The following is a 17216-nucleotide window of genomic DNA, read 5'->3' on the forward strand; positions in this document are numbered from 1 at the left end:
CCAAGAAAAAATTTTGAAGATGAAATTCATGCATACAATAAAAAGCAAGAGTCTATCAATATTCAAAACATTCAATCTATGAATGATTTGAAAGAAACTCTTGCAAAATTTGCATCTGCACTTAATATTCATGAAAAAGGAAAATTTCCATCTCAACCACAACCTAATCCTAAAAATCAAAATCAAGAAAAATTTGATCAAGTAAAATCTGTTATTACTCTTAGAAGTGGTAAAATAGTTAATGATCCATATAGTGATGAAAACAAAGATCAATTAAACTCAAAGAGTAAGGATTCAAATCCTGATACTTTTGAGAAAGATGATGCTTTGAGTCCTAAAAATAAGAAAATTGATGATAAAATAAATAAACATGTTCCTTTTCCTCATGCATTAGTTAATAATAAAAAACAAAAAAATGATTCTGATATTTATGAAGTTTTTAAACAAGTAAAAATAAATATTCCATTATTAGATGCTATTAAACAAGTGCCTTCTTATGCAAAGTTTTTAAAAGATTTATGTACTGTGAAAAGACAATTGCATGTAAAGAAGAAAGCATTCTTAACGGAGCAAGTAAGCTCTATTATTCAAAACAATTCTACCTTGAAATATAAAGATCCCGGTTGTCCAACAATTTCATGTATTATTGGAAAAAATAAAATTAAAAAAGCTTTGTTAGATTTGGGAGCAAGTGTGAATTTAATTCCTTATTCAGTTTATGAAAAGCTTAAGTTGGGAGATTTAAAACCTACATCTGTTACTCTTTTACTAGCCGATAGGTCAATCAAAATAACTAGAGGTATTGTAGAAGATGTATTAGTTCAAGTTGATAAATTCATATATCCCGTGGATTTTATTGTCTTGGATACACAACCAATAGAAGTACATAACGAAATTCCAGTAATATTGGGACGTCCATTTCTAGCAACTTCAAATGCTTTAATTAATTGTCGAAATGGAATAATGAAATTGTCTTTTGGAAATATGACTTTAGAACTTAATGTGTTCAATTTATGTAAACAACCAAGTATTAATGAAGATGAAGATGATAATGCAATAGAAACAATCGTGGAAGAAAATATACACCAAGAAAACTTAAATCAACAATCTGAAGTTTGTTTAGTGGAAAGTTTTGATTCAAAAAATGTTTTTAAATCAAAGTTATTTGAAAAAATTAATGAACTTGAAGAAGTAAAAGAAAATGATCATCTAAAACTTGAATTAAAACCCTTACCAATAGAACTAAAATATGCTTTTCTTGGTGAAAATCAAACATATCCTATTATAATATTTTCTACCCTCTTACCAAAACAAGAAGAAGATTTAATAACACTACTTAAAAAACACAAAAATGCAATTGGATGGACTTTGCAAGATATAAAAGGTATAAATCCTTTAATCTGCACACATAGAATTCACTTGGAAGAAAATGCTAAAACATATCAACAACCACAAAGAAGATTAAATTCACACATGAAAGAAGTTGTTAAAAATGAAGTTTTAAAACTATTAGATGCCGGAATTATTTATCCAATCTCGGATAGTAAATGGGTAAGTCCAACACAAGTAGTACCAAAAAAAGCAGGCATCACTGTTATAAAAAATGAAAAGGGAGAATTATTACAAGCTAGGATTCCATCTAGTTGGCGTATGTGCATTGATTATAGAAAATTAAATGATGCAACTAGAAAAGATCACTTTCCGTTACCATTTTTAGATCAAATTTTAGAGAAAGTGGCAGGTAATCCTTATTATTGTTTTCTTGATGGGTATTCGGGGTATTATCAAATACCAATATCATTAGAAGATCAAGAAAAAACTACTTTCACTTGTCCGTTCGGAACTTTTGCTTTTAAAAGAATGCCATTTGGTTTATGTAATGCCCCGGCTACTTTTCAAAGATGCATGCTAAGTATTTTTAGTGACATGATTGAAGAATTTGTGGAAGTTTTTATGGATGATATAACTGTTTTTGGAAAATCATTTGAAAACTGTCTTAAAAATTTGGAAGAAGTTTTAAAAAGATGTGAAGAAAAAAATCTTGTTTTAAATTGGGAAAAATGTCACTACATGGTTAAATCCGGAATTGTGTTAGGACATGTCATATCTGAAAAAGGAATTGAAGTTGATAAAGCTAAGGTTGATGTTATTGCTAATTTACCATCACCAAACACGATCAAAGAAATTCGATCATTTTTGGGTCATGCGGGATTTTATAGAAGATTTATAAAAAATTTTAGCATAATATCGAAACCAATTTCAAATCTTTTAACAAAAGATGCACAATTTGAATGGACTCAAGAATGTGAAACTGCTTTTAAAAAGATAATTAATCTTTTAACTACATCACCTATTTTACAACCTCCTGATTGGTCTTTACCATTTGAATTAATGTGTGATGCAAGTGATTATGCTGTAGGAGCCGTGTTAGGACAAAGAAAAGAAGGTAAACCTTATGTGATCTATTATGCAAGTAGAACCTTAAATAGTGCTCAAATCAATTATTCAACAACTGAAAAAGAATTACTTTCAGTAGTGTTTGCATTAGATAAATTTCGATCATATTTAATCGGTTCTACTACTATTGTTTATACTGATCATTCTGCCATAAAATATTTATCAAATAAACAAGATGCTAAGCCGAGATTAATAAGATGGATTTTGTTGTTACAAGAATTTGATCTTGTAATAAAAGATAAAAAAGGAAAAGAAAATGTAGTAGCCGATCATTTATCAAGAATAATTTCTGAATCATCTCAAAATGAAATACCAATAAATGAAAATTTTTCGGATGATCAACTATTTTATGCTACTACTATGCCTTGGTTTGCTAATATTGTAAATTTTCTTGTGACAAATAAAATGCCTTCTCATTGGAGTTCACAAGATAAAAATAAATTCTTAAAAGAGGTCAAAAAATTTTATTGGGATGATCCTTATTTGTTTAAGTATTGTCCTGATCAAATTTTTCGACGATGCATACCCGACAATGAGGTAAGTAGTGTCATTAAATTTTGTCATTCTGAGGCATGTGGAGGTCATTTTTCGTCAAAGAAAACAGCTGCAAAAATCTTTCAATGTGGATTTTATTGGCCTTCTTTATTCAAAGATACACATTCATTTTGCAAATCTTGTGAAAATTGTCAGAAAATGGGTTCAATTTCAAAACGAAACATGATGCCTTTAAATCCAATCATGATTATTGAAATATTTGACAGTTGGGGAATAGATTTTATGGGTCCATTTCCATTATCTTTTGGATTCACTTATATTTTAGTGGCTGTCGATTATGTTTCAAAATGGATTGAAGCAATTGCATGTAGAACTAATGATCATAAAGTTGTGATAAAATTTTTGAAAGAAAATATTTTTAGTCGATTTGGAATACCTAGAGCTATAATAAGTGATGGGGGAAGTCATTTTATAAATAAATCATTTTCTTCGTTGTTAAGAAAATATGGTATTACACATAAAGTTTTTACTCCATATCACCCTCAAACGAATGGTCAGGTTGAACTTGCAAATAAAGAAATAAAACAAATTTTGGAAAAAACAATCAATCCAAATCAAAAAGATTGGTCCTTAAGATTAAGTGATGCATTATGGGCATATAGAACTGCATTTAAAACATCATTGGGGATGTCACCATATAGATTAGTTTTTGGAAAGCATTGTCATCTACCTGTTGAAATTGAACATAAAGCTTATTGGGCAATTAAAGCGTTTAATACTAATTTAGATGATGCATCTAAATTAAGAAAATTGCAATTAAATGAACTAGAAGAATTAAGAAATGATGCATATGAAAATGCAAAGATTTATAAAGATAAAACAAAAGCATTTCATGATAAAAATATTATGAGAAAATCTTTTGAAATCGGACAAAAAGTTTTACTTTATAATTCTCGCTTGCATTTGTTTCCAGGAAAATTTAGATCGCGATGGTCTGGACCATTTATTGTTAAATTTGTCTATCCTCATGGTGCTGTTGATGTTGAAAATCCTAAAAATAATAATGTATTTAAAGTTAATGGGCAAAGACTTAAACCGTTTATAGAAAATGAAGTTCTTAATGAAGAGTTTATGCCTTTATATGATCCAACTTAATTGTTACTTATATTTTTTTTTATTTTTGCAGAATTGAGTTCACTTCCCGGTTAAGTGGCGGATAACGGTACTCCGTGACTACTTTCAGTCGGTTTTATTTTAATTTCCCAAAATAATTGAATATATATATATATTAATATATATTATGGATGAAGCTATCAAAAAACTTGGTAAATATTTTCCATCTGTTTCTAAAAAAGTTCTGAGAATGATTTATGAAGGCAGATGTGAAAGATTGAGAATGCTTATGCAAAAAAGAATCCCGGAGGATATTCGTCTTATAATTGAAGCCAATGTTCGATTAGGTGGTGAAGTTCCAAAATTCTTACTTGTTCAAAATATGTCTGGACTAGGTAAAAGTACCTATGCGAAGAAAAGAAGGGCTAAAAGGTTAGATGTTTGTCATAATTGTGCCAGATGGACTTGTAATAGACAATGCAGATCTTTGGGATATGTTTCCACAAATAGAGAAGATAAAATTGATTTCATTAAGAATGGGCTGAGTAAAGAGTCATTAGATGATATCTCATTGACTCTTGAGACGCATTCTAGTGGAGATGTTCAAGGTCAACTTCTCCGTTTATGGAAACTATTCCAAGCGCAGCGTCATGGTAATGGTCTTGGGAATCTGACTAAAAAAGATCCTATTTGCCAATTTATAAGAAAATTGAATGGTAAGTCAACCCTCGACTCATAAATATTGAAGGAACACTGTGAGCCACAATCACATCACTATTTATACGCATGCATGTTATTATTATATATTATTGTTTTTTAATATTTTCATCATTTTGTTCACATCTGTATTCCTATTTTTGTCTTATTCCTTGTTTTCCTTATAAAATCACTCAACTCTCTCTATATTTTTGAAAAGAAAAAAAAAAAAACATGACAGGATCTTCTTCACAAAAATTGAAAAATATTTGTGTCTTTTGTGGTTCTAATACTGGAAAGAATGAAATATTTGTTGATGCAGCAATTAATCTTGGAAAAAAGTTAGCAGAGAGAAAAATTCACTTGGTTTACGGAGGAGGCAATATTGGATTAATGGGATCTATTTCAACAGCAGCTCATCTTGGAGGTAGTCAGGTTTTGGGTATTATTCCTATAGCTTTAGCTGAAGGAAATATTACAGGTGTTACGGTTGGGGAAGAGTTGAAAGTTTCATCAATGTACGAGAGAATAACTAAAATGATAGAAAATTCTGATGCTTTTATTGCCTTACCTGGTGGTTTTGGTACTTTAGAAGAAATTTTTCATGTTGTTTCTTGGGCACAACTTAATATCCATAATAAACCTGTTGGCTTGTTGAATATCAATAACTATTATGATGGTTTGTTGACTTTTCTTGATGTAGTCGTGGAACAAAATTTTATTTCAGAAAATTCACGAAGGATGCTCATCTCTGCTTCGAATGAAGACCAATTAATTGATGATCTCCAAGCTTTTGTTCATCAACCTGATTCGGCTATAACAAAGATCAATTGGTCTCAACCAACTAGTAAGAAAAGAAAACTGGATCATTGATTCAACATGTCACGAAATGATTTGTGTTTGTTCCTCATCTTCAATAAATTCCAGGTGATATCTCTTTCATCATGTACTCTTTATTTTTCTTTAAAAAAAAATGTCATATTCAGGTTTGGGGGAGGGTTTATTTAAAAAAAAAAAAAATTTAAAATTTAAAAAAATATATATTTCTATAATAATATTTATTTTTCTTTTTCAATGGCAGAGTAAGGAGTCAAAAACTCCTGACACGCATTAGTTTTTATTTATCATCTTATCACAATAGATTAGATTTTAATATTCCGTATACATTTAAATTGCAAACCACTAAGAAAATGAAGTCTTTTTGTATAGATGTTTATTTATTCTTCTTTTTATCAATTTAATAGAAAATATATAATTCATGGGATATAAGTTATAAATAATATATAATTGTGTGTTTTCAAATACATATTTTCTAAAACTTTTATGAGTATATAATTAAAGTGATATTGATTGAATAAATAATAACATGTATAATTGAGGGAATTAATTTGTAAAAGTGCAATAGTTACTCACATAAATTTTGTGAGTGAGGGGTAAGAATTGAGAAAACAACTTATAAGCTTTTATTGATTATTAAGAAATGGTTGATTACTAGATTAAACCCATTTTGAAAAAAAAAAAAGAAAAAAAAAAGAAAAATAAAAATTGGCTGCAAAGTTGTTTGAAGTTTGATTGTAAAGATGTAGAGTATTAATATCTCTACTATAATTATTAATGTAATAGATTTACCTCATAAAAAATAAAAAATAAATAAATTTTGAAAAAAAAATGTTACATTTTCAAAGTTTATTGGAGGTATTTGATTATGTAAAAACAATTTTGCAGCCAAGCAAAAAAAAAAAAAACAAAAAAATAAAATGGGTTTATTCTTTGTAAATCATTCTATCTTATTTTCAATATTAGGTTATTTGATTGTCTGCTTTACTAGCCATTTTCAAAGAGTGTATAATTTTTTTCCAACTCCATGAGTGAAAAACAGCTATATATGAAATACTTAAACCCGAGAGAATATGGAGTTGAGACTTTTACATTAATATTCCTGATGATATACATGTTATGAAAATGATTTCTATTATCCTTTTAATTATATTATTCTCAAAGTTTTTAGAAAATATTTATGTAAAAAAAATTATATATATTTAATATTTTGATATTGTGTGAAATATATATGTATAGCCCATCCAATTACATATTAATATATTGGTTGATAAAGAGATTTATAAATAAACATATGATCTCCTCACAAGTGTGTTTTTAAAATTTTAAAGTTTGCAAATTTGAATATATATATTAAGGAATAAAAATCTAACTTGTGATTTTATGATATTTTATGATATTTTATAATATTTTATTACTAAGGGACTAGTAATTAGCCGGTTTGGGGGTGTGATGAAACTTAAAATTTGTAATTATTTATATGTTAAAAAGTGTGTTTTAAAATTTAAGTTTAATTAAAATTATGAAGTTGTATTATTTTAGTGTTATGTGTTTATATTTAAATGTTTTACTAAAATGTTGTATTTTACGGTTTGCACAGGTTTGGTAAAAATAAAATTACTCAAGCTACAGAGGTCATAATGGAGTAATCTCAAAACCTGTAGAATCACAAAAGAGGCATCTTCAACTTTGTAGAAGACAAGAAATTCCAAAAACTTCATTAAGATGATCAAAATAATCAAACATCAAAATGGAGATAGATTTACTTTTACTATGACCAGCTTGGAGTAAAAATATCATAAGTATTTCATATTTTATCCAAAAGGGGTGAATGAGTTGTCCAAACACATCTACACAAAATATCCTACATGTTCTATGTTGAAAAGAAAGGCTGAATCGGTGGTCTAAGACATCAAACATGCCAATTAAAGTTGGGTCATGGTATTGACATTCAAGAAGACAAGCACCCACCAACTTTACTATTTCACATTTAATGAGCCTTGGACTCTTGCTCTCATTTGGCCTATAAATAGATGTGTTGTATAAGCTTTATAGTGTGCAAGAGTGTAGAGAATTCTTCATTTGTAAAATAAATATTGTGTGTGTGAGAATAAAAGTTTGAGTGTGCAAGTTTCTCAAGTTCAAGTATGAAATTTCTTTTATCTTTATTCTTGAGTTTCATGTTCATGGAAAGCTAAATCTTTTTATGTCAAGGTGAAAAGATTTCATTGTTGGTCAAGTAAGATTGTCTATATTTTGTATATTCTTTTCTTTTCTATTTTTATTTTTACTAATTGATCTTTATTTGTAGGTATAATTTTGGATGATTTGTTGTTATCTATTTACATCAAATGCTTGGTACCTTGAATGTGGTTACCTTGATTTGTTGTCAAATATGATACAATAATTACTACAATAATTATATACTATAAATATATGTATCTATTTATAATAAAGTCATATATATTATTTAGACGATAGCGTGACACTGTCGGTTGTTCTAAATAATATATTGTGATTTGAACTAACATTTACTTTCTCGCATCTAACTTTTACTTTATCGCAACTAATATTTACTTTTCCGCAACTAACATTTACTTTCTCGCATCTAACTTTTACTTTTCCGCAACTAACATTTACTTTATCGCATCTAACATAAAGTCATATATTTTATTTAGACGATAGCGTGGCTCTGCCGGTTGTTCTAAATAAAATATTGTGATTTGATCTAACATTTACTTTTATGTCAATTTATATTTATGCATTCATATATATATTATGGGTACCATGTATTAAATATCGGTTGATATTAATATAGTGGGAACTATATTATATGATACTTGTTTAAATATTTAATTGTTCTTTTTATGTTTATATTTATTCATCTATATATATATTATGGGTACCATGTATTAAATATCGGTTAATCTGATATTAATATAGTGGGAACTATATTATATGATATACTTGTTTAAATATTTCATTGTTCTTTTATGTTTATTTTTATTTTAGTTTCTTTTATTTATTTTTATTTAGCAATCTTAAATAAACCAACAATGAACCTTTGAAACCTTGATAATTTTATAATTTGTGTATTTGAAGTTTTATAATAATATTTTCATCTATAATATATTATTGCTAAAAATTAAACTTACAACATCCTCTCCGTGGATCGATCTCGTACTCACGAGTATATTACTTGCAGACAACCTACACTTGGGTGAATTACAATTTAAGTTGTAGCAGATACCGACGCGTATAGGGCTTTCCGAGACGAACAACTCTTAAAAATCTTGCAAAAACCTTCAAGGAACGTTCTATGTGTGTTTTGAAGACGAGAAGGTGTTGAAGATCTGATAAAGGTGGCTGAGGAGAATTAACGTGAGTGTTCGGAAGATGACTGAAGCTAAATTTTGGTATAATTTTGTGGGTTAATGGGTTGGGCTCTACTAGTTAATTAAAATACTTAAACCCAATTAAACCCTCTAAGACTCTGATATATTTTCATGAAAAATTTTGTAATAAAATAATATGGGCTTTTGAAAGCCTATAAAAGTCCTTAAAATGCCTTATTTTGGTGAAAATCGAGCTTTTAGACATATATACACATATATATAAAACTCCTATTTTCTGAAATAAAATCTTAAAATAATAATTTATGCCCCATGAAATCTCAATAAAATATTTTGGGTGAAAAAATCTCTATCTCATTCATTCACGGTCCCGTCTACGCGATCAAAAAATACATTACTAAAATAAATTCATAAATTTCATACTAACGAGTTAAATGTTATAATAACATTTAAAACATTCAAATAAATCGAAAAATATACATAATAGCACATAAAAATCATTTAACCCTTTTTTTAAATTTAAATCATTAAATCCCCTAATTATGCATGCGGGTTTACGTAAGCAAATTTTACGGGCGTTACAATTCTCCCTACCTTAAATGGGAATTCTTTCCTCAAAATTCATATAGGTGCCAACAGATTAGAGCTCCACTTCCATAACAAAGGCATGTGGAATCCAAGTAGTCGAGCAGTTGCTCATGCAAATCTCGATCAAACAATACAATTGCTAAAAATTTAACGGCAACATTTTAAAGTTACATGTAATGCGAAGAGTATCTGGATCTGCCTCCTTAGCTTGCATAAAAAAAACTCGTCCAGTGGTATTCTTCTTCCTAGGACAATTCATAGAGATGTGTCCTGGCTCTTTGTAGTGGTAACACACATTTGAACCAATCAGACATTGGCCCTTGTGTGGTCTCTGAGACGTCTGGCACAAGGGTAATCCTCCAGCATTCGAGGCGCCCGCCCCTTGTTGCTACTGCCTCTGCGGAGTTGGACCCTTAGGAGGCCCAGTAATTGCCTTCTTCGCTGGCTGCTGCAAAAGCTGACGTACAGACAGTTGCTGGAGATGTCTCTTATTCTAACGGTTAGCTTGCATCCCTTTTCTTCCTTTCTCAGATCGGAAAGCCCTACTGACTGCTTCCTTTTAAGTTGTAACGTTCGCCATATAGACATCATGCTTAATGTCAGATCTTAGACCATCCGTGAAATGCCGCAACTTCTCTTTATCATCTCCTGCAATCAGAGGTACAAAGTGACATCCCTTCTCAAACTGCTTCACAAACTCAGCAACAGAACTGTCTCCATAGCAGAGACTCATAAAATCGCGGAACAGCTGTCCACGGACATTCTCGGTGAAATATTTCTCATTGAACATCTTTTTGAAATCCTCCCATGTTAACCTTGCTAGATCTAGGCCAACCACTATTCCCTCCCACAAGAGGGTAAAATCGTCCATCAGCATATAGATCGCACACCTCACTTTATCTGCGTCAGTGAGTCCCATATAAGCATAGATAGTCTCCAAGGAATGTATCCACCCCTCAGCAATGAATAGATCAGTAGTGCCACGGAACTCCTTCGGTCCCTGTTTGTGGAACCGTTTAACTATATCCTTTTCGTGATACTTCATGGGCTGGGCTGCGCTGTCTGATGCTCAAGCAGTCTAGTAATCCCGGCTAGCATATCCACACTAGCCCTATCATATGGGGTGAGCTGAGGTGGTCGGGGTGCATTACCACGAGTTCAGTCTCCCTCCCGATTGGCTTCTTCGGTGTTAGTCTGACGTGTAGCTTGTCTTGGAGGCATACTACAATTCCCATAAGTTTCTCACGTAATCGCCATGCATAACTAAGCATTTTTTTAAAACATTCATACTTCAAATTTTCATTACATAAAATTCGTATAACATAAATCATGTGTCCTCTACATAAAAAATAACTTAAAATATTTAAAACTCAAAAACTGATAGTGCGGCTTCTGAGCTCCACGTAGCAGGCTAGTCACCCTTCAGGACCTTGCTCTGATACAAACTGAAACGACTCATACTTACTACTGAATTTTTTTTTAAAAAAAAACAATGCTATATATATATATATGCCAATACATATATGCCAATACATACATATATATATATATATATATATATATATATATACTATGCTATACTATACTATACTATACTTAAAATAATCTTAACATTAAATAACTTACATAAAGTATATTTTCATGAAATTTAATTAAAAAATTAAACATGCATAATAATCCATGTAACTTAGACGTAAATACAATAATTTAAAATCTATGCATACGTAAATACTTTTCCTAAAATCCTCCAACCATGCAAATATAATTAGAAAATCCTCAAACCATGCAACTGAAAAAAATTCTATCAAATGCGAAAAATAACATAATGTTCAAATATCTCAAAACTGCTAAACATAAGATGAGCAGAAGGTTAGGAGCGGACTAGCTGCATGGGCGCTCAAGCGTCCTCACCGACAGTCGGGGCAATATGCTCATCATCATAATTATGCTCATCTGCACTCATTAGATCTAGTGAGCCTAGAGACCCAACACGTATGATCCGTACATAACAATATGAAGTTACATGCGCTTATCGTATTAATATCATAATATATGTATACATGCATACTCATAAAAACTTATTCGCAAAAAACTTAACCATAATCATGATCTTATTCTTAATCAGAAGTATAACATAAATCTTAAATCTTCATAAGGAATCACATAATCATAAATCTTTCTGTTCAACTCGTATCCATGAATGTGGTTCTTAAATATGAGCGATTGATCAATCTGAGAACCAAAGTACGTGGCGGTGGAATCTCCACCTCTATGCTGGTATTATAACTACCTCTGTGCCGCCATTGCACCAGCCTGCAAGCAGGTTAGATTCGCGACTCTTAATCATAACTGTGCTGCCACACCACTTTAACTTCCATAAAAATATTCTTTTCTTAAATGCCCTTAATCATAAATAAAATAATTGTTCATGCATACATCAAATTAAAATATAATCTTCATAATTTCATTATTTCATAAAAATTTGTCTGTAAATATATATTTAATTATTTTCCATAAAAATTATACTCATGGATTCGTTCGAGCTGCTGACCCCTTAAACTTAAGCACATCGACTGTTAGACTGGTCCCTTAATTACTTAGACTGACCCAATTACTCAAACCAAGCCCATTTATTATCTATATGGATTATTTATAGACGGAGTTCAGACGGTCCGAACCATATTTCAAACGTTCCGAACTGCACATGCGTGGCATGTCTTAGGATACTAGTGATCAAAGGTTCCGATCTGTACTTCGAAACCTTTGTTCCTCACATTGGATGTTCCGATCTGCATGAAAAACCATGTCTGTTCAAGCTTGACACGTAGATTGTGTGCATGGAATAACTGGGTTCGGACGGAATGAACTTCTGTTCGAACTTTTCGTACTCAGCCTCTGCATCCAAAATCAACTCTTGCCATCTGAATTGTTTGTATCTTTCAAACTCTCTTGGTCCAAGTTCGGAACTTCTGAACTCTCTTAGTCGAAGTTCGGACCTTCCGAATTTCCCAATTCAATTTTATACTACGTACCTTTTTCCAGACATTTTGGAGTCTTTTTACCACTCGGTTTTATAATGTATAATTAACTTAATCACGTAAAAACATATTTCTCGTTACTACATTCTCTCCACCTATAAAATATTTTGTCCTCAAAATCAAGTCTAGTTCATACTTGAGAGCATAACCACATTTACCTCTTCGTAACATAAATTTTTATGCACCACACAAAATCATTCTTAAGTGCAATCCGATTTAAGATATTAAGAATTATTCCGCCCTCCACAGAAATACATTGAGTGAAAAATATTATTCTGTAATAACTAATATTTGCAATTTATGCTACCAACAAATCTTCATACATAGGTAAAATCAGCATCAAACGGTGCTCCTAACATATATACAAGACTTATCTGTCACATATCATCTCAACAAAATTATGTGTAACATAATGTTGCTCCACAAATATGAACACTAAAAACTCTAACAATCTTCAGAGTCAAGGAATAAGGCATCACCGCCCGAACAAAGTTCTTACATAAATTCTATCATAATGCTTCTGGTTATATCCATTGGTATGCATGTAAAATGAACTGCATCTGATCTTTCCATCCATAACAAAACCTAATACACCGGCTCTTAACATAGTTCTAAACGTACTAGATATTCATTTTCGACTGCTCATCGGTCTTACGCTAATTAATATTACTCAAACCTTGAGAATTATACTCACATCATGTTGAAAACTATTTTAGTATATTAAAATAAACCTTTTTTTCCCCAGCGTTACTGGTTCACATACCAAACACTCATATCACCTTGCGAAAGGACTACAATCCTTCTAATCAAACACAAAGTCCTGATCACACTGAAGAAACATTGTTAACTTGATGAGTTGATCTACCACAACTTTGATAAAATATAAATTCTTCTTGGAACCATCTCATTATAATGAGAATGTGTGAGAATAATTCTTTCACATGTCTTTATGATCTTAGTTCCACATGTAACATCCATTGAACTCATATCCTTCATATCAAATTCCTTTATCAACAGCTTTTCTGTGCTCATAATCACTCCAGACAGTGAGCATTTCATTCACTCATCATATTCATGTTTGTTTTCACTTTTGTTTCTTTTTAGGTTGCGAAATTTTTTGTAAAAACTTTCTTCTGTAAATAATTCGTTGTTTATTTTCTGTTGTAACAAACTTCAAATTTGTCTCTATTTAACTTAGGACGAAATCCAGTTACAAATTCATTGTTATTTGTTATGAAGAACATTCTGGCTTAGTCATTTCCTGACAGTTGTCACGACATGCTTTACAACATTTACATTTCTTTGCAATGTTTCAATGGTTCATCAATTTTTATTGTCCCTGTAATTATTGATATATTTAATACGATACAATCAGCCAATTTTGGTGCATACACTCATTTGTTTTTGCATGAGAACCTTTCATTTTTCAGACACCCCTACATTTTCAAGATATTCCTATAAATATTTGTGACATTTTTACAATTCATAAACAAGATTGTTTTTCCTTATGTGATTTAAATTGAGAATTGTTGGGTCAAAAAATGCAAGCAATCTTGATTTTAATGATAAGTAAATTGGCTATTGTGTTTCTAAAATATTCACTCAAGTGTATGGTTTATAGATCTAAATTAAAAGTGCTAATTTTTTGGAATATAATGTCAGCACAACTTATTTTCTAGCACAACTGTTTATTTCAAACATATATCATTGCTCGGTGATCCAAATGACCAGCTACCAAAACCGTTGAACATACAATGTAAAATGATTCAAGTCTTATTTCAGATTTTTTGGACCAATTCGTATGTTAGCTATGTCAAACCGTTGTCTCAAAATAAAGCTGGACGAACTTATAACAGCAAAAGGCTTGATAGACCAGCTCTGGTTTAAGGGTCATATCTCCATGTCTCGTTATCCAAATGAAATGATTCAGTATGCATTATAAATATACAAACATGATCTAAAATCATCTTCACAAGACAAATTCTGAATTGGGGCCTAAGAAGTTGAAAAATCACGTTGAATTTGCTGGTTCTGCACAGGTTGCTGACAAAGCTCAAGATTGTACACAGTCTGGTATTTCAAGAAGTTCGCTCTCATATGAACTTGAAATGTATTGTTTCTTGATTCTTGATATCCAAGTAAAAGGAAAACAAATTTCATGTTCATCACTTTACCCGAAAATCAATTAATCAAGAATTATAAGCACTCGACCGGACAACTTCTACTCGCCCGATGAGGCTCATGCGACTGTTTTGATCAATCGAGCATTTTTTAGAATGTCTAGTATTTCGAACATAACGTTATCATATGAAATTATAATTGAGTATTTTTGATGTGTTGGAAAGCCAAGAAAAAGGACTAAACCTTTATGTTCATAATTTTGCCCAAAAAACAATGAATCAAGATTTATAAGCACTGAACCGGATGATATTCACTCAATCATTTCTACTCTCGACCTTTTTGTCACCAGAACACTTTTTAGAAGGTCTGATATTTCAACCATATCTTTTTCATATGAAATCCAAATTGAGTGATTTTTGATGTATTGAAAATCCAAGACAAAGTAATAAAATTTTCATGTTCATCATTTGACAAGAAATCAATGAATCAATAGTTATAAGCACAAAACCGGATGACATTCACTCAACTGCTCCATAATCGTTCCAACAGATTTCTATAAATAACAGTATGACTGTTTTGTTATCAGAAATAGTACAGAATATTTTCCAACAGTCATATTTTTTTATATCTAACGTTCATATCAATGTTGGAGTCTATAAATACACCATCTTGAAGATCAAACAAGAGCTTTGGATGTAGATATAAAACATGAGCAGATTATACAAGAAATAACAAGCTGAAATGTTAGCAAACCCATGAAAGCAAGATGCGAGGAACAAGAAGAGAGTTTCGAAGTTAAATCCTCCACACCTAATTAAGTTTGTAGAACACTCTTTCTTTTTCAAGTATTGAAGAATACGTCATTTGAATAGAACTCACTTACACAAAAGAGAGATGTATTTCATAGATTAGTTGAGAGAATTTGTACACAAAGACATTAAAAAATGTGTAATATTTGTATTTGGTTGTGAGGTTTGTTGTCCCAACCATAGTTCAGTGATGCTAGGAGTTTTTATTAGGCGATAGATAAGCTCTAAATCAAAATGAATTTTTATAGATGACATGTATAAATTAAAATATTCTAATAAAATTCTTTCGGAAACAAAATAAGGGGAGATGTAAAAAGATCCGGCCACCATTGACATGTTCGTCCAAGTATGTACGTACTTGAGTTGATAGAAATAATCTTGAATGTTTTTTTTTGAAATATTTCGTGGTAAATATAGAGTGATTGTTGAATCTAAATAGGATTCTAGTCATCATCAGTTTCCTTGACTGAATCGAACTATATGATTCTAGTTTGGTATTTCTTGATTTGTTAAATACAAGTAACTATACATCTATTTTAACTCAAATCATATCTCATTATTAAAATTACAATATATAGACTTTTTTTTACCTATACAATATATAAACATATTTAGTCTCTCGTCTTTACTTTTTTTTCGCTATATTATTATTATTATTATTATTATTATTATTATTATTATTATTATTAAGTTTGAAACACCTAAAATAACTAACTTTGATGTTAAGATATATATATTTTTGATAATCCAAAAATATCCTTTTTGTCCAATTCTATTTTTCTTTAATAAAAAAAAGTCCTTAAACCTAGTTTTAGTATATTTGCTCTTATCTTTATTTTTGTATTCTTACAAAATATTTCTATTTATTTATCTATATATTTTTATTTGAAGGTTAAATAATCATATAAATCATAACATAAAACAACTTATATATATAAAAAAAGTTTTAAATTTAAAATTTTCCTATTTCTAATATTAAATAAAAATGTCGAAATAAAAGTGATAATGCTACGATCAATCCATAAATTGTTAAAGCTTTCCTAAAAAGTTTTATTATATAAAATCTTTTGAATTAAATTTTTTAATATATATAGTAAAATATCTATAAATTAATATTGTTTGGATTGTGAAATTTTATTAATTTATAGAAGTAGTAATTAATCGATAAATTAATAATTTATCATTTTAAACATATCTCATTGCTCGGTGATCCAAATAACCAGCTACCAAAACTGTTGAACATACAATGTAAAATGATTCAAGTCATATTTCAGATTGTTTGGACCAATTCGTATGTTAGCTATGTCAAACCGTTGTCTCAAAATAGAGTTGGACGAACTTATAACAGCAAAAGGCTCGATAGACCAGCTTTGGTTTAAGGGCCATATCTCCTTGTCTCGTTATCCAAAAGAAATGATTCAGCATGCATTACAAATATACAAACATGATCTAAAATCATCTTCACAAGCAAAATTTTGAATTGGGGCCTAAGAAGTTGATAAATCACGCTGAAGTTGCTGGTTCTGCACATGTTGCTGACAAAGCTCAAGATTGTATACAGTCTAGTATTTCAAGAAGTTCGCTCTCATATGAACTTGAAATGTATTGTTTCTTGATTCTTGGAAATCCAAGTAAAAGGGAAACAGATTTCATGTTCATCACTTTACCCGAAAATCAATTAATCAAGAGTTATAAGCACTCAACCGGAC

This window comes from Henckelia pumila, chromosome 2 (assembly GCF_033568475.1).
Source record: "Henckelia pumila isolate YLH828 chromosome 2, ASM3356847v2, whole genome shotgun sequence".
In the NCBI taxonomy this organism is placed as follows: domain Eukaryota; kingdom Viridiplantae; phylum Streptophyta; class Magnoliopsida; order Lamiales; family Gesneriaceae; genus Henckelia; species Henckelia pumila.